The 19,485-nt window shown below is 44.3% G+C and overlaps 1 long non-coding RNA gene across 1 annotated transcript in view; it reads left to right on the forward strand.

Moving 5' to 3' along the window:
- Nucleotides 1-221: 221 nt before the first annotated feature.
- Nucleotides 222-19,485, forward strand: part of LOC136610886 (uncharacterized) — a 31,728-nt gene continuing 12,464 nt past the window's right edge. The window contains exon 1 of the long non-coding RNA XR_010790189.1: nucleotides 222-561. This is a non-coding gene — a long non-coding RNA (uncharacterized lncRNA). The remainder of the gene's footprint in view (nucleotides 562-19,485) is intronic.

A 19,485-nucleotide genomic window follows, 5' to 3' on the forward strand; every position in this document is an offset into this window, starting at 1 on the left:
TATGTAACCTTCTCAGCCCCTGGGAATGTGATGATAGAAATCATTGTCTCCAGTAATATTTTTACATCTAGTAGTGATCTGAACTGACCTTAGGGAGGAATAGGGGATGAGGATTACACGTCAGGTAATTCGAAAAACTGAGTTTAAATGAATATGACTAAGGTGCATAAGGACCCATGACTGCAACTGTGTATAAATCATGTCATTTTTTTCTGTTTATAGATGGAAGATGGGTGTCTCAGGTAGAAGAATTAATCGGCGTCCCAGGAGAAGATGTGATCATCCCCTGTCATTACCCACTGAAGACCCTGGGGAAGGTGCTAGAAGTCTCCTGGTATAGAGAAGTTGGTGGTGTTATTTGTTACACTAATAGTACAATTATTCACACCTGGACCTCAGCAGGCACACATGGTCAATTTTCATTAGTGAACTTCCCTGAAGACATGTCTCTGCGTATACACAGTGTACAGCCTAGTGAGTCTGACCGCTATTGTTGCAACTTTATCACCACTAATGCAATAGCAATGCAAACCATATTTGGCACAGAACTGACTGTCACAGGTAAGAAAACGTAAAAAAAAACACTTTGGAGAGAATTTATTAAGGGCCTTTGCACTCATTTTCTGGTGGAAAAAAATGGCAAATTTTGTTGTCCCCCATTTGTATTATGCAAATAATTGCAGTCGATATAGTTAAAAGTCCCCCGCGCTCAGAAACCCATAGGGATTGATAGCAGGAATCTCAATCCGTGGATACTACTTTATTCAAATGCGACGCATTCCAGCAAATATGGTTGTCTTTCTCAAGCATACATCACAAAATTACATTCAGTACCTATATATATATATATATATATATATATATATATATATATATATATATATATATATATATATATATATATATATGTATATATATATATTTTTTTGTATATACATACAAAAGAATTAAAGTGCACTTACAGTCCCCTTGTTCGCGGAGAACACCGGTGTGCAGGCGCCATCTTGCAGTCACATGATCAGGAGTGTTTCCGGACCACGTGGTTTGTTACGGTATTTTTTTATCAATGGGATGGGACGTGTCTCGCGTACCCATTACACATTCATTCATAAAAAACTACATTGTTTATCTATAGAACGGTATTCCCTGCAGTGATATTTACAGGAGATTTATAATAATACTAATCAATTTATATTTTCCCATTAGCTTATCTGTATATCAGTTGTTTAGATAAAATCAATATTATTAAAATTAGTTAACAATCTCCAATTACATTCATTCCACAATAGTCTCAATAAAATCATTTGATTATTCAACACTGAATTAAGATCATATATACAATATGAAAGACTTTCATAAATCAGAATGCTTTTTAGCCTTCTAGTTCAAAATAATATCTCCCACATTACCGCAATAGAGAACCGCTGGGAATTAGATTTAACACAAAATTGTGATATAAAATTATAAATATAAGGATCATTGTAAATAATGCTTATATATATATGCTAATAATTGCAACTTTTTTTATTTCTTTGCTGCTCTCAATACTTAAAAACAAAGTGGGTGGAGTTGGCCAGAAGGGGACGAGGATACTAACGCACTAGCAGATTATTATGTTTTATGCCAGCAAATGGTGCAAGAAAAGTATTGTCTCTCCTTGTGGAGAGCACCAAAAAGTGTGTGAGGAGACAACAAGAAAGTGAGTGAGATTTATAAGGCCATGCATTCTCCTCAGGAAAATATATGCAAATAAGAGAGATGAAACAATCCTTCTGCAGCTCCACCTACTGGAAGGCAGCATTCCTACAGATCAGTGTTAGACTCTTTATACAAGTCTTATAACACTGACTGTAAATTGAAATTCACTGAGACAGTATATTTCTTTTATTATATCAAAGCTAATCACTGAAAGAGAAAATTAATTAAAATGACTTGCTTTATTAAATATTACTTAAAACCAATCTTTGGACAGACCCAAACATACACGTAGAGTGAGGTGGGGATCTAGAAATCCTTACACCCCATAACTCATTCCTTGTGATTGTACTTTGTCATGGGTGCCCCATATCCACCCGACCAACGTGGGTATTGTTGCAATATGTAGAACAAACCCTGATGCCACAATTTTACAGCAAAATCACTGGATTAGGAAGGCACTTCCTTTTTAATTTGTCTGAAAGCCTCATTAGCTTTACAGACTACAGATTGTACAGGAAAAGTCTGTATATAGAGAAAACTGCTGGTAAATAATCCATGAAATCAGAAGTAGACAGTGATTCTTTTTCTTTTTATATGCTTCAACATTGTCCTCCAAACTCAGATACCCCTTATTTCTAGTTAGTAACAGGGTATCTGGATAATAGGGTTGGCCCGTCCAAATCCACAATTTAATTTTGATAATTTCTGAGAACCAGTCAAACTAGAGGGAGAAAAAAAATATATATTTTTTGAGTGCGTTAGTAGATATGAAAACCACACTCAGTTGTTCCCCAGTCAGTTAGATTAACTCCTCGTCCACAGAAACAAAAAGTGGAAAGGAAGGGTGTCATGGAATATAAAGTGTTAAGTTTCAGAATGCAATAAGTGTATGTTTCTTACCTTGTATTGGACTATTGACCCTTAAATAGAAGACTAAAACCTATGCTTTGTAATGCCGGTAACTAGGATTTAAAGATAAGAAGTCAACAGACAAATTAAGTAAGGCTGAGGCTATGTTAACAGAGAAGACACACAAGTAGAGCAGAAAAAGTGTCTAATGCCATAACAATATCCTGACTGCAATGATTTCCATGTCTAAGATGAGCTTTAAGAGCTTTGAGATTATTTGGTAGTTGTCAATAAGCCTTATGATCAATACGCTTTTTCACCTTTGTAACAGTAACCCATGTAACACTAATTTTTGTACCAAGTAACTCTTGAATCCGCCTTCTTCTTTCTGTATAAGAGTTGGTAATGTTGATAATAAAGTAGAATTCATTGAGTTCTCATGAAGAAGTGTCTTAACATAACATAGAGTGATTTCATGCTATTGATAGATAATGCTAGCAAATCTTCTCATCACGGGCTTCCATATCTACCAATTTGGCACCTGGCAATGAGGTCATCAGATCGGTACTGGCGGGGTCCGATAACAAGGGGTTAAATCATTCTGGACCGTAAAGAAAGCAGGCACATATGTAGTCCCAACCTGACTCTACACTTAGTGCCTCTCTTCCTGTAACTATATATTTGTAAAAGTGTCAGTTTGCAGGTCCAGCATTGAAGGGGTTAACATATACCCATGTATCTGAGTATGATGCAAGCCGGTGCGCTGATAATAATTCCCTTTCTCTAGTCCTCGTATAATACACTCCCTTTTTCAACAGAGAGATCCAAGGAGGATAGGGGATTTGGTGTTGGATGGACACCATGTTTGCTATATGAGAATTCTGGCTGGCATTAGCTCCCTTTAAAACCACCACACAATGATCCTGTTAAATACAGGTCACCTTATTTCCCCTTTGATATTTGCTGAAATGAAATGTAGTGCTGGAATATGTATTAGACAGGCACAGCATTGTAAACGTTTGAAGGGAGCTGTCCAGTGCTGATCTTCACACTGAAACCCTGCTGTGACATATCGTAACAGCAGAGGAGCTGTCCAGTGCTGATCAGTGGACTGGCAGTTCCACACACATTCCCCTAACACATATCCTGAGAAGGCAAGGGGGAAGTCCCAGGTGACGACTATGACCTGGGTTTAGTGGAGAGGGGAGTTGGCTCAGAATGAGGGAAGGAGGTTTTTTTTTTACATATAAGCGCTGTCAGGATCTGACGCGCGGCACTCACTAATGGGAATGCTGCCAGTCATCGCAGCTGCTCCTGCCTCACATTCTCTTTGATCCTGATGACACAGCGGACTGTAGAAATGTGTTGATGCAGATTAGTGAGTCATTTTAATCCATCTAGTAAGTCAGTGAAGTGTTAGCCGGTCGCCCAATACCATCCATCGGATGGCTACAACGGTGCCAAGCTAGCCAGTAATTCATCATGGCAAATAGCTGGGATAGCCAGCCAGAATTCTCACATAGAAAACATGGTGTCCATCTAACACCAAATCCCCTTTCTTCCTTGGATCTCTCTGATAGGAAAGGGAGTATATTATACGAGGACTTGAGAAAGGGAATTTTTATCAGTGCACCTGCTTGCATCATACTCAGATACACGGGCATATGTTAACCCCTTCAATGCTGGACCTGCAAACTGACACTGTTACAAATATATTGTCACAGTGAGAGAGGCACTAAGTGTAGAGTCAGGATATGACTACATATGTGCCTACTTTTATCTTCCCCTCCACTTTTTGTTTCTGTAGACCAGGAGCTAATCTAACTGACTGGGGAACAACCAAGTGTGGTTTACATCAGCTAATGCACTCAAAAAAATTTTTTTTTCTCCCTCTAGTCTAAATGGTTCTCAGAAACTATCAAAATTAAATTGTGGATTTGGAAGGGCCAACTCTAATATCCGGGTACCCTATTATTAACGAGAAATAAGGAGTAACTAATTTATATATATATATATATATATATATATATATATATATTTGTATCTGAGTTTGGAGGACAGTGTTGAAACATATAAAAAGAAAAAGAATCACTGTCTACTTTTGATTTCATGAATTATTTACCATCAAATTTCTCTATATACAGACTGTTCCTGTACACTCTGTAGTCTGCAAAGCTAACAAGGCTCTCAGACAAATTAAAACGGGAGTGCCTTCCTAATCCAATGATTTTGCTGTATAATTGTGGTGTCAGGGTTTGTTCTATATATTGCACCAATACCCACATTGGTCGGGTGGATATGAGGCACCCGTGACAAAGTACAATCACAAGGAATGGGTTATTGTTGCAGCTTGTCGGTCATGACAACATCGTAGCATGGTGGCTTTCACGGGTTATGACCTCCTGCCAGTTAAGCAGGCCTAGGGTTAATGCATCATGTGCAGAATCAGCTTTTGCTGTCTGCATTGATGCATAACTGCATGCTAGATTAGCCATGCCTGGGAGTTGGGTGGAGGTGTGGCCCTCTATTCACTCTGCCATAGTTTCAAGTGCTAACTAGCTATTTATTCTCTGCCCCCCTTGATAGCGGTGCTGCTTATTTTTGTACACAGTTAGTATATGGATTTGGAGCTCAACTGTGCTGGGTGTTCTGTACTTGCAGATAAGTAGCTGCTGTTTCCTTTTCAGTTGGTTTTGTTGCCTTTCATTTCTGTTTGGTTGTGTGTGTCAGTGCATCTCTCCTGGGGTTCCTTTAGGGACAATCAGGGCCCAGAAAGAAGACCGCTGGGCCGCCTTTATTGAGGCGATGTCCCCGCTTTAGGTAGGGACCCGTTACCCTTCCAGCTAGATTAGGGCCAGGTTCCATCCTCCACTAGAGTTGGTGTTACAGTTTATAGTTGTTCTACCGTATTTACGTTCCCTGTTGCCATGAGGAGTGGTGTACTCTGGCGTCGCATGGTCCCTACTATTGTGGTCATCATCACCCCGCGTTCATGCTGAGCATGGTGCTCAGGCTCTGCACGGATGTGACAGTTATGGGGTGTAAGGATTTCTGGTTCCCAACCATAAAGTGTATTCCCATCTCACTCTACGCATATGTTTGGGTCTCTCCAAAAATAGTTTTTAAGTAATATTTAATAAAGTTAGTAATTTTAATTAATTTTCTTTTTTCGGTGATTAGTATTGACTGGAAATTGAAGATCAAGCCAGAAAAAACGTATACAAACAGCTGTTTCAGGGTTTTTACCCCTCATCAGTGTGCAGTAAGGTTCTGACTTGGCCAGCGAGAGGCCTATGATGTGGGTTGGAAAGGGTAACCCCTTAGTGACCACCTAGGTGTGTTTTTATGTCCAGGCTGTCTGGGCTTTATTCTACATGGCCGTAAAAACACACCAGCTCTGTAGAATAAATCCCCGCGGTCTGTGTGTGTGATGGCTTTATGAAATCAGCTACAAGCAGTAGCCGAAAGCCTAGAGCTGTAACCGGGAAGCACGGTGTGTGGTCACTAGTCACACGATCACCATTATCTAGTGGATAGCAGCAATCTCATACGTTTAAAAAGAGTTAAAGTTTCATCTCCCCTCTCCGATCTGTGATGATCTGGTGTTGGAAGGACCTGTCAGAGGGTTCTGCATATATGCCTATTGGCAAAGTGTCGAGCGCACATGCAGAAGCCGGGAGAGCCCAAAGATTTCATGTGGATAGCACGTTATGCAGTCCCCAGTCACATGATTGCCGTAATCCAATGGAAATTTCAATTTTACATTCAGTACTCATCTAGATCATTTTTCTCCCTTTGCAGACAAAGTTTCCATTACAAAATAGCATAGTTCACTACAGTATTCTAAATTACAAATATAAAGGGAACAAATGGAACACTCGTAAAGAAAAGACCAAGATGGTGTCCATTTAACTAATGCAACCAAATGGTTCCATTACTTTTGTTCAACGGTTTTGCTAAAAGGCTGCTTTTGGCAGCTGTGAAAGGACCCCCTGACATAATCCCACAGCACAGTAAAAAAAAAAAAAACTCTTGAAATGCTCTTTTAGGGCCATTCCTAACAAAACTGGAGTCTCCATGTATGGGAAGGAGTGCAAAGCTAATTTGTTTGACAACAATATTATGCTTACTCTTGCTAAATCACTCATATTCCTTCTCCATTTTATGGATTTATTATTCAGATTTGGCACACTATCAGGCTTCTGGGGAAATACTAAAGATTTTATATTACAACATACCAAAATTCACCCAAAAATTAAACAATCTCAATTTGATTTCAGATGTAGAACCTCTAACTCCCATATCTGGGAAACAATTTGACAAAAGTATAAGTTATCATTGCAAAGTGGAATTACATGACTAGAGTTTTGATAGTTATGAGGGACCTCTGTTATGCTTTCAGGCTGATATCCTGGAACCATTTTTGTTCTTGCTGTTCTTCACCAACAGAAAAAACAGAAAAGCTTAAAAGCCCATCAAATGTTCCATTATCTTTGACCTTTTTTAGCCCTACCCTAAACCAGTTTGATATTTACTGATTTTGAATGATATTGTCTTTGCAATGCATCAAAAGGGAGCCTTGACATTTATTTATAGTTCCTCAATACACTGCTACCTAATCCCAAATGGGACTTCAGGTTGTTAGGTGCACTGTTCAGACACAATCTTCTGCTTCTGTGTCTGGCAAATATAGGTGTTGTCCCATTTTCTCTGTTCCCTGTGCTTATATTCACTCTCTTCCAGCACCCCTAGGGTTAATAGCTTCTAGTCTGCTGTTCAGCTGATGCTACTTTTTTAATCACCATCCTATATATCTGCCCTGGGCCTTTCAGACCTTGCTGCAGTGTTGTTGAGAGTTTTGTTCCCATCACATCCTGTCCAGCCGCTGCTTCGGCAGTTACTTTGCATTCTGCTTGTGTTCTGTGTTCTTCGTTCGTGTACTCTGTGGTCTGTTATTCCCATTGTCTGCTTTTCTGTTTATCCTTGTCCGCTTGTTCCTTCTTTGTTCCTGTATTCCCTTGTGTTGTTCTATTTTTGTCTTATAGGTGTTCTGGCCTGCCAGGTTAAGTCAGCACATAGAGGAAGACCATGGGGTCGTCTTTATTGGGACGAGTGCTCCACTTGTAGGCAGGGGTCTCCCTCTCCTGGTTATCAGTTCAGGGCAAGATACCTTCCCTAGTTTCCCTCCATATATGGGGCTGTTCATCTGTATCTTATCTCCCACGCTGGGGTTGGCTGTCAGCCATGCTGGATCAGTTCTTCACCTACCCAGTAGGTTGACACAGTGGTTTCACATCCACAGTCCTTAAAGTGCACTGCAGCCTTGGATCCCACTGACTCCAACTGCGGAGGTTTTCCTAAATTATTCCAGGAGATGATGCATCAACGTGAGACGCAAGAGGAAATCTTGGTGTGAGTACCCATCTTTCTAATATTCCCCCTGCCACAGCGGTACTGCAGTTCCCCACTGTTGCGGCAACCGCTGCATCGCCTCCACTGGCAGCCGCCGTTTTTGGTTCCCGACCTCACCCGGTGGCAGTGCCTCACCATGATGGGGATCCCAGACAATGTTGCATTTTTGTTAATCATTGTACCTTGCATTTTGAGCTTTTGCCACACTTTTCCCCTTCAAATCGCACCAAAATCGCATTCATGGTGTCTCATCTTACAGGTTAGGCTTTGGCATGGGTCAATCCCCTCTGAGAACGCAATGATCCACTGGTTAATAACCTCTGTCTGTTCATTGAGTCCTTTGAAAAGGTGTTTGACGAGCCCAGTTGTTCATCTTCAGCTGCGTCTGCCCTGCTGCATTTCAAATAACCTCACTGTAGGCCATTATGCTATTCAGTTTCAAACTTTGGCCTCAGAGCTGGGGTGGAACAATGAAGCTATGGTGGCGGCATTCTGGGAGGGACTAGCAGGTTGCATTAAAGACGAGTCGGTGGGTTGCGAGGTTCCTACACCGTTGTATGACTTGATTTCTCTGGCTACAAGGATTGACCTGCGGTTTCAAGAGAGGTCCAGGGAAGTTATGCAAGTGAGGAGGTCAATCGGTCTTGACCCTCACTTTCAGAGACCGCTCTTCTCACCGCCAACCACTACCCAGTCTAGCGATCCTGAGCCAATGCAGGTAGATTGGCTCAGACTATCCGAGGAGGAGCGCGCACACAGATGTTCTAGGAACTTCTGCATGTATTGCGGATCTCCCAGTCACCTTGTTCATGCTCGTCCTATCAAGCTGGGAAACTCCTCCGCCTAGGGCCAGTTGGCGAGGCTACCCTAGGTGAGGATTGCTCCTCTCCCAGGCTGAACTTGCCTGTAACCATGGTTCTTTCCAGTGCCCAGGTTTCAGTGGTGACTTTCCTGGATTCTGGCTCTGCTGGCAATTTCCTCCAACAGGCTTTGGGGGACTGCTACCGAATTCCCATCCGGCGTCTCGAGAAACTACTCATGGTTACTACTGTTAATGGCAATACCCTCTCTTAGACAATCCAGTTTGTCACAGAGCCGCTGGAGTTGAGGATTTGCGCTCTCCATCCTGAGAGGATTTCCCTGCTGATGATGCCTGAGGCAACCAGCTCTTTACTTCTAGGTTTGCCATGGTTTCCGATTGCACAACCTCACCCTGGACTGGAGTACCGGTGAGGTATTAAGTTAGGGCACTTCCTGCTATACCAAGTGCTTGCGTCCTGTGCATCCTGTCCACCGGGTTACTTTACCATCTAACCTCCAGGGTCTACAGGAACCTCATCATGGTTTTGCAGACATCTTTGACAAGAAAGAGGCTAAATGTCTGCCACCCCATCGTCCCTATAATTGCCCAATTGACCTTGTGCCTGGTTACGTGTCTCCTCAAGGTAAAGTATACCCTCTTTTCCTGCGCGAGACCCAGGCCACAGACGAATGTTACGGAAAACCTGGCCAGAGGGTTTATCCATAAGTCCTAATCTCCGGAGCAGGCTTTTTTTTTCTCAAAAAGGACGGATCGCTACGGCCCTGTTTTGACTATCGTGGTCTGAACACAATCACGATTAAGAATAAATACCCTTTACCCTTGGTCCCTGAGTTATTTAGGTTCAAAAGATTTTTATTAAACCTTTTACAATATACATGGTATCAATCAACAAGGGGGTATATAACAAGAAAAAAGTACCCCCGCACTCCGGAAGCAGGACACTAAGTTTTATATTAATATTAACACTTTATTGCTGCGACGCGTTTCGACGGTACATAGCCATCTTTCTCAAGCATTACATAAACATAAAAACATACATCTTTATAAATGCATAATTACCAAGAAGGAAAATGGGTTAGGTGGGGAAAAGGAGTGGTTTGGTGTAATATTCCACCTGGGGTGATGATGATGGCAGGGGATAGGAGGGGGGTGGGGGGCACAGCTCAAGCAAATCCTCTATCAGAAAATATGTTATGCTACCCGAAAGACAGTGGTCAGACATTATCTCTAGGCTAACTTTCTGGGATTTCTAAATTGTAGGGGTGTTCTTAGACATTTCCTCTATTATTTCAGGCTTGGAGACTTATGTTAACTGTGGAATAACCTAGGTTCAGCAAAGGGGAGTAAGGAGGGAGGGGGATGCGTAGATAGGATGTAGGGTCTATTCTCCAAGGGGGGTCCCATCTCTTCATAGGGTGACTGACTCTATCCACCTCCCTAGTCCATCCAATGACCTGAAATCCAACCATACCCTCCATGTACAGTAATTCTTCTCCCAGGCATCTGATTCCTCTGCTCCCAGCCCATCAAAGTGCAGGAGCATATTTAGTTCCTCTACCCATATCATCCGGGTAGGGGCAGTTGAAGAGAGCCACAGCCTTGGAATAATTCTCCTGGTTGCTATAAGAAAAAATCTAAGGAGGCTCACCTTGACAACACTTGGGAACATCCCCACCAGATGTGAGTCATTGTGCCTCTACAGTTGTTACACCTCCAACTAGTGGAAGAGATCTGGGGGAACATCCTCTGGAGCCGGTCTGGGGTTCTGTACCACCTGGAAAGAATTCTGTAATTCAAGTCTTGAATACTACAGGCTGATGAGAGCTTATGTGTTAACACCCACATTTTTTTCCAACTCTCATAAGGGAAGCTCTTACCCAGCTCCCTCTCCCAGGCCCCCACGTAGTCTGGGTCCTCTCCCTCAGCCTCATCTCTGAGTTATTCGATCACCTGCGGGTGCTTTCACCAAGCTTGATATGCATGGTACTTATAATTTGATCCGCATCCGCGAGGGAAATGAGTGGAAGACAGCTTTCAATAGCGGAGACAGACACTACGAATACTCGGTGATGCCCTTTGGTCTGGTTAACACTTCATATGTCTTTCAGGAGTTTGCTAACGACATTTTCAGAGATCTCGTTCAGCAATGTGTCGTTGTGTATTTGGACGATATCTTGATTTTTTTTCTCCAGATATACCCTCGCACCGGAGGCAGAATCGCATGATGCTCCAGCGATTAAGGGAGAATTGTTTGTTTGCTAAATTTGAGAAGGGCATTTTTGAATGCAAGTTGCTTCCCTTTTTGGGGTATATTGTCTCCAAACAGGGTTTGGAGATGGATCCTGAAAAAGTCTCTGCAGTACTGAATTGGCCTCGTCTCTCTGGCCTTCGGGCAATCCAGTGATTCCTGGGCTTTGCAAGCTACTACCAACAGTTTATCCCACATTTCTCCTCCTTGACTTCTCCCATCTCTGCTCTCACACATAAGTGAGTTGATGCCAAGCAGTGGTCCCCGGAGGCAGAGTCTGCTTTTCAAGCTCTAAAGGTAGCCTTCTTGTCTGCCTCCGTGCTGCAATGACCAGATGGTACAAAGCAGTTCTTTCTGGAGGTCAATGCCTCTTCCTCGGGTGCAGGGGCAGTGTTACTGCAAAAAGGGGCATCTGGCAAGAAGGTGACATGCGTTTGATGAAAAAAAAGTCATTTTCCACCGCAGAGCAGAATTACGTTATAGGGGACCGTGAGTTACTGGCTATCAAAATGGCTCTGGAATTTTGGTAGTATCTGCTGGAGGGAGGCTCGCATCCCATCGTAATTTACACCGACCATAAAAATCTGACGTATCTTCAGACTGCACAATGGCTCAACCCCCATCAAGCTCAGTGGGCCTTGTTTTTTGCACAGTTTGATTTCATATTGTATTTTCGGCTTGCCGACCAAAATATTAAGGCTGATGCACTATCCAGAGCATTTGACTGTAATGACACTGAAGAGGCTCCACAATTCATCATTGAACCTGCCAGATTGGAGACCGTAGCTCCTGTTTGGGTTTAGGATATCCCGCCAGGGAAGACATTTGTGCCTAAGGACCAGAGAAGAGGTGTCCGATCCTGGGGGCACTTTTCCAAATTAGCTGGTCGTTCTGAGCAATGCAAGACTAGCGAGTTAATTCGCCATTGGTACTGGTAGCCGTCCATGATGGATATCCGCAATTTTGTGTCCTACTGTACCTCCTGCACCCAGTATAAACCACAGAAACTGAGACCTGCATGGCTCTTGTGTCCATTACCCATACCTGAAGTTCCATGGCAGCATATCACCATGGACTTTATTACAGATTTACCTCCATCCAGTGACTGTACTGTTATATGGGGTCCATTTTGTGCCTCTGCATGGTTTCCCATCTGCCAGTCAACTTGCAGAGAAATTCATTGATCACATTTTCCGCCTCCATAGCTTTCCTAAGCACATTGTGGCAGATAGAGGGGTGCAATTTAAGTCTACATTTTGGATATCTCTTTGTAAATTGATGAATACATCATACGACTTCTCTTCAGCTTATCACCCACAGTCTAACGGGCAGGTGAAGCATACCAACCAGATCTTGACCGGATATCTCCACCATTTTACCAATGCTTACCAGGATGATTGGGTCAGTCTTCTGTCCTGGGCAGAGTTTTCTTATAACCAGCATGTCAGTGACTCTACAAAAACCTCTTCCTTCTCCATAGTATATGGGCATCAACCCAAAGTCTCCACGACTTCCGAAGGGTTCCAGCAGCAGCTTCTTCAGCAGAGAGTTTTGCAAAGTTTTGGCAGGGGACCAAGGTTAATCTGGAGAAGTTAATCACTTCCATGAAGAGGTTTGCTGATTGCAGGCGTCAGTCCTCCCCCCAATTTGTCCCAGGGGATGAAGTGCGGCTTTCCTCTAAACATATAAGGCTGAAAGTTCCATCTTATAAGCTCGCCCCACAATTTTTGGGTCTTTTTGAAGTGTTGGAGAGAATTAATTCTATTTGTTATAGGCTGTGACTCCCTCCCTCCCTGCATATCCCCAACTCCTTCCATGTCTTTCTCCTCAAACCACTTGTGCTCAATAGATTTTCCAAAAATCCCAGACCAGATGCCGCTAGGGTTAGTTCGGAGAACATATTCAAGGTGAAAAATATTCTTGATCTTAAGAAGGTCAGGAAAAAAAACCTTTTACCCTGTGGATTGGAAGGGCTATGGACCAAAGAAGAGCTCAAAGGAGCCATCTGAGAACATCAACGCTCCACGTCGGATTCAGGAATTTCTGTGGAAAACCAGCAGGAGAAAGAAGCGGCGTAAGGGGGGAGGTACTGTTAGGTGCACTGTTCAGACACAATCTTCTGCTTCTGTGTCTGGCAAATATGAGTGTCATCCCATTTTCTATTTTCCTGAGCTTATATTCACTATCCCAGCACTCCTAGGGTTAATGGCTTTTAGCCTCCTGTTCAGCTGATGCTCCTTTTCTAATCACCATCCTACTGTATATAGCTGCCCTAGGCTTTTCAGACCTTGCTGCAGTGTTATTGAGAGTTTTGTTCCCATCACGTCCTGTCCAGCCTCTGCTTCGGCAGTTACTTTGCTAACTTTTATTCTGCTTGTGTTCTGTGTTCTTCCTTCGTGTACTCTGTGGTCTGTTGCTCCCGTTGTCTGCTTCTCTGTTTATCCCTGTCCACTTGTTCCTCCTTTGTTTTTGTACTTCGTGGTTCTATCTTTGTCTTTAAGGTTTTCTGGCCCACCAGGGTAAGTCAGTGCCTAGAGGAAGACCATGGGGTCGTCCTTATCGGGACGAGTGCTCCGCTTGTAGGCAGGGGTCTCCCTCTCCTGGTTATCAGTTCAGGGCAAGATACCTTCCCTAGTTTCCATCCATATATGGGACTGTTAAACTGGTATTTTACCCCCTACGTTGGGGTTGGCTGTCAGCCATGCTGGATCAGTTCTTCACCTACCCAGTAGGTTGACACAGTGGTTCCACATCCACAGTCCTTACACAGGTATGATTGCAAAAGTGATCTAAACATTACTCTTTCTCTTGACATCTGGTATCAAAACTGCACAATAAGAGATCACTGGTAGAAGGCTCACTTAATCTTCTACATAGGCTATACAGTCATGAGAAAACTAAGTACATCTTATCTAATTTCTATGGTTTTATGTATCAGAACATAATAATCTAGTCTTTTAAAGGTCTTAAATTTAGATAAATACACCAGCAGATGAACAGCAACTCATGACAAATTACACCATGCCATTTTAAATTTAACAAAAACTAGGCCAAACTACGGTGTGTAAAAAATTAAGTACACCCTTACTGCATAGGAATTAAGAAGGTAAGTAGCAGCCAGGTGCTGCTAATCAAATGGCATTGATTCCCTGATCATCAGCAAGTGTGGCCACTAGTATAAAACCAGAAGTTTCAGTTTTGCTTATCTGGAGCATTCAGGCGTGTGTTAACATAAAGCCAAGGAGGAAAGACATCAGCAATGATGTTGGAGAAGCAACTGTTGCTGTCCATCAGTCTGGGAAGAGTTATAAGGCCATCTATAAACAAATTGGAGTCCATCATTCTATAGTGTGAAAGATTATTTGCAAGTGGAAAACATTCAAGACAGTTTTCAATCTTCCAAGAGTGGACATCCCAGCTAATTCACCCCAAGGTCAGACCATACAATACTCAAAAAAAATGCAAAAACCCCAAGAGCAACATTTCCGATTCTAAAGGCCTCAGTAAGCATGCTAATATTCAAGTTCATGATAATAGAATTAGAAAAACACTGAACAAGTTTGATGTGTTTTGCCGCAATTTTACTTTTGCTTTTGGGGCAGTGAGGTTTAGCGCACCCAATCATTGTTATGTGCACTACACGGACAAATATAGAGCAGACAGCATTTGCAAATCACGGCGCTAGGAGGCGTCATCCAGCGCCGCAATCAAACACATGTGTGGGAGGCCCCATTGATTTCAATGGGAGCGTTATACCATGATTAACGCGCAGTTCAAAATGCGGCATTAATCACAGTGAAAATCGTCTGTGTGAGAGAGGCTTTAAGCATGAATAAATTTTGCTACTGAACAAACCACAAGACCTCTGAAACGATGTCCTTTGTGAGACTAAAATTGGGGAATAAATAGTTATATGCTGTGTTTGGCTGCAAAACTAAACACAGCATATCAGCAGGAACACCCATAACAGCTGTCAAGCACAGTAGTAGAGGGGGAATGATTTGGGGATGTTTAACAGCCATAGTATCTGGTCACCTTGCAGTCATTGAGTCGACTATGAACTCCTCTGTATACTAAAGTATACAAATGTAAGGTCAACTATCCAAAAGCTAAAGATTGGTCAAAACTGTGTTAAGCAACATGACAATGATCCCAAGCACACCAGCAAACCTACATCAGAATGGCTCGGAAAAAAAAGGTGCTGCAATGGCCTAGTCAAAGTCCAGACCGCAACCCAATTGAAATGCTGCGGTAGGATCATTGGATAGCTTGTACATAAATAAATCCCCACAAACCTCAATGAACTGAAGCAATGTTGTAAAGAAAAGTGGGCCAAAAATCCTCCTGAATGATGTGAGAGACTGATAAAGTCATATAGAAAATAATTAAAAGCAGCTAAAGGCTCTACAAGCTACTAACTCATGGTGTGTATTTAATTCTTTACACTGCTTCTGCCTTTTGTCCTAGTTTTTCCCATAACTGTATATCATACCCCCAAAGTCCACTGATTTTATCCTATGGTTTCTCCAAACTGGGTTAAACAGTATAGACCTTTGGAAACTACATTAGATATTTAGTACTTTGCACATTTGGTGGTCTTATGCAAGAGTATCGATTCATAGAATGGTAGAGTTGGAAGGGACCTCCAAGGTCATTGGGTCCAACCTCCTGCTCAGTGCAGGATTCACTAAATCATCCCAGACAGATATTTGTCCAGCCTTTGTTTGAACACTTCCATTGAAGGAGAACTCCCCACCTCCTGTGGCAACCTGTTCCATTCATTGATCCCCCTCACTGTCTAATATCTAATTTGTGTCTTTCCCTCTTTCAGTTTCATCCCATTGCTTCTAGTTTTTCCTTGTGCAGATGAGAATAGGTCTGATCCCTCTACACCGTGACAACCCTTCAGATATTTGTAGACAGCTATTAAGTCTCCCCTCAGCCTTCTCTTCTGCAAGCTAAACATTCCCAGATCCTTTAACCGTTCCTCACAGGACATGATTTGCAGACCACTAACCATCTTGGTAACTCCTCTCTGAACTTGCTCCAGTTTGCCTGTCTTTTTTAAAGGTGGTGCCCAGAACTGGACACAGTATTCCAGATAAGGTCTCACTAAGGAAGAGTAGAGGGGGATAATTACCTCATGTTATCTAGACTCTATGCTTGTCTTAGTACATCCCAGAATTGTGTTTGCCTTTTTGACTGCTGCATCACATTGTTGACTCAAGTTCAGTCTATGATCTATTAGTATACCCATGTCTTTTGCACATTTGATGCTGCTTAGCCCAATTCCTCCCATTCTGTATGTGCTTTTTCCATTTTTCTTGCCCAGATGTAGGATTTAGCATTTCTCCTTGTTAAATACTAGAGATGAGCGAACGCGTTCGTCCGAGCTTGATATTCGTGCGAATATTAGGGTGTTCGGGATGTTCGTTATTCGTGACGAACACCATGCGGTGTTCTGGTTACTTTCACTTCCTTCCCTGAGACGTTAGCGCGCTTTTCTGGCCAATTGAAAGACAGGGAAGGCATTACAACTTCCCCCTGCAACGTTTAAGCCCTATACCACCCCCCTGCTGTGAGTGGCTGGCGAGATCAGGTGTTCGCCTAATATAAAAGTCGGCCCCTCCCGCGGCTCGCCTCAGATGCGGTGTGAGTTAGATGAGGGACAGTGCTGTTTATACCGGAGCTGCTGTAGGGAAAGAATTGGTAGTTAGTGTAGGCTTCAAGACCCCCCAAAGGTCCTTATTAGGGCCACTGATAGCTGTGTGTTGGCTGCTGTTAGCAGTGGGATTTTTTTTTTTTTCTCAAAATCGCCTCTGCAGACCGTTGCACCTGGCATTAGGGACAGAAGTGCTGCATAGGCAGGGAGAGTGTTAGGAGTGAGTGTAGCCTTCAAGAACCTCAACGGTCCTTTCTAGGGCCATATTTATCCGTGTGCAGTACTGTCCAGGCTGCTGTTGGCTGTGCTGCATTTTTTTTGGGCTTCTCAAAATCGCCTCTGCAGAGCATTGCACCCTCCATTGATACTGCAGGGAAAGAATTGTATAGGCAGGGCCACAACACAGTTATTATTCATAGAATATACGCAGTGCTGCCTGTTGGTGGGAAAAAACTGAAAACAAATCTATTTGTCCAGCCTGTGTCCGTCCTTACGCCTGTGTAGACGTGTGAGCTGCGTGAAAAACATTGCTAAATCATACGCAGCCAGCTACGCTTTACTGCTGGGTTCGCCATTTGCTTTCCTTAATTGGGAAAAAAAAATACCTGCTCTCCAAGAGTTATAATAACTCTGCTACCCTCACGTTCTGTGACACATAAGCAGGGACACAGCGCAGTTATTAAACTTCGCAGGTTCATTGAATATACGCAGTGCTGCCTGTTGGTGGGAAAAAACTGAAAACAAATCTATTTGTCCAGCCTGTGTCCGTCCTTACGCCTGTGTAGACGTGTGAGCTGCGTGAAAAACATTGCTAAATCATACGCACCCAGCTACGCTTTACTGCTGGGTTCGCCATTTGCTTTCCTTAATTGGGAAAAAAAATACCTGCTCTCCAAGAGTTATAATAACTCTGCTACCCTCACGTTCTGTGACACATAAGCAGGGACACAGCACAGTTATTAAACTTAGATAATTCATTCACTAGAGGCAGTGGGGCCTTTCGTTTTCCAAAAAGGGCAAAAATTATATTTGGCCTGCAGTCTTGCGCCAATTTATTTCCTGCCTGGGAAATCTAATCACTGGTAATACAGCATGCTGAGGGGTAGGGGTAAGCCTAGAGGACGTGGACGTGGACGTGGCCGAGGACGCGGAGGGCCAAGTGAGGGTGTGGGCACAGGCCAAGCTCCTGATCCAGGTGTGTCGCAGCTGTCTGCTGCGCGATTAGGAGAGAGGCACGTTTCTGGCGTCCCCACATTCATCGCCCAATTAATGGGTCCACGCGGGAGACGGTTATTAGAAAATGAGCAGTGTGAGCAGGTCCTGTCCTGGATGGCAGAAAGTGCTTCGAGCAACCTATCGTCTACCCGCAGTTCTGCGCCGTCCACTGCTGCCAATCCGAATCCTCTGTCTGCTGCTCCTCCTTCCTCCCAGCCTCCTCAGTCCACTACAATGACACCTGCTCAGGAGCGGGAACACTCCCAGGAACTGTTCTCGGGCCCCTGCTTAGATTGGGCAGCAGCGGTTCCTCTCCCACCAGAGGAGTTTATCGTCACTGATGCCCAACCATTCGAAAGTTCCCGGGGTCCGGGGGAAGAGGCTGGGGACTTCCGCCAACTGTCTCAACAACTTTCTGTGGGTGAGGAGGACGATGACGATCAGACACAGTTGTCTTGCAGTGAGGTAGTAGTAAGGGCAGTAAGTCCCAGGGAGCAGCGCACAGAGGATTCGGAGGAAGAGCAGCAGGACGATGAGGTGACTGACCCCACCTGGTGTGCAACGCTTACTCAGGAGGACAGGTCTTCAGAGGGGGAGTCAAGGGCATCAGCAGGGCAGGTTGCAAGAGGCAGTGCGGTGGCCAGGGGTAGAGGCAGGGCCAGACCGAATAATCCACCAAGTGTTTCCCAAAGCGCCCCCTCGCGCCATGCCACCCTGCGTAGGCCGAGGTGCTCTAAGGTCTGGCAGTTTTTCACAGAGACGCCTGACGACCGACGAACAGTGGTGTGCAACCTTTGTCGCGCAAAGCTCAGCCGGGGAGCCAACACCAACAGCCTCACCACCACCACCATGCGCAGACATATGATGGCCAAGCACCCCGCAAGGTGGGACAAAGGCCGTTCACCGTCTCCGGTTTGCACCCCTGCCTCTCCCCCTGTGCCCCAACCTGCCACTGAGATGCAACCCCCCTCTCAGGACACAGGCACTACCGCCTCATGGCCTGCACCCACACCCTCATCTCCGCTGTCCTCGGCCCCATCCAGCAGTGTAGTTCAGCGCACCGTTCAGCCGTCGCTTGCGCAAGTGTTCGAGCGCAAGCGCAAGTACGCCGCCACGCACCCGCACGCTCAAACGTTAACCGTCCGCATCGCAAAATTCATCAGCCTTGAGATGCTGCCGTATAGGGTTGTGGAAACGGAGTCCTTCAAAAGTATCATGGAGGCGGCGGCCCCGCGCTACTCAGTTCCCAGTCGCCACTACTTTTCCCGATGTGCCGTCCCAGCCCTGCACGACCACGTCTCCCGCAACATTGTGCGCGCCCTCACCAACGCGGTTACTGCCACGGTCCACTTAACTACGGACACGTGGACAAGCACAGGCGGGCAGGGCCACTACATCTCCCTGACGGCACATTGGGTGAATTTAGTGGAGGCTGGGACAGAGTCAGAGCCTGGGACCGCTCACGTCCTACCCACCCCCAGAATTGCGGGCCCCAGCTCGGTGCTGGTATCTGCGGAGGTGTATGCTTCCTCCACTAAAGCACCCTCCTCCTCCTCCTCCTCCTCTGTCTCACAATCA

This window comes from Eleutherodactylus coqui, chromosome 2 (genome assembly GCF_035609145.1).
Source record: "Eleutherodactylus coqui strain aEleCoq1 chromosome 2, aEleCoq1.hap1, whole genome shotgun sequence".
Taxonomy (NCBI): Eukaryota; Metazoa; Chordata; class Amphibia; order Anura; family Eleutherodactylidae; genus Eleutherodactylus; species Eleutherodactylus coqui.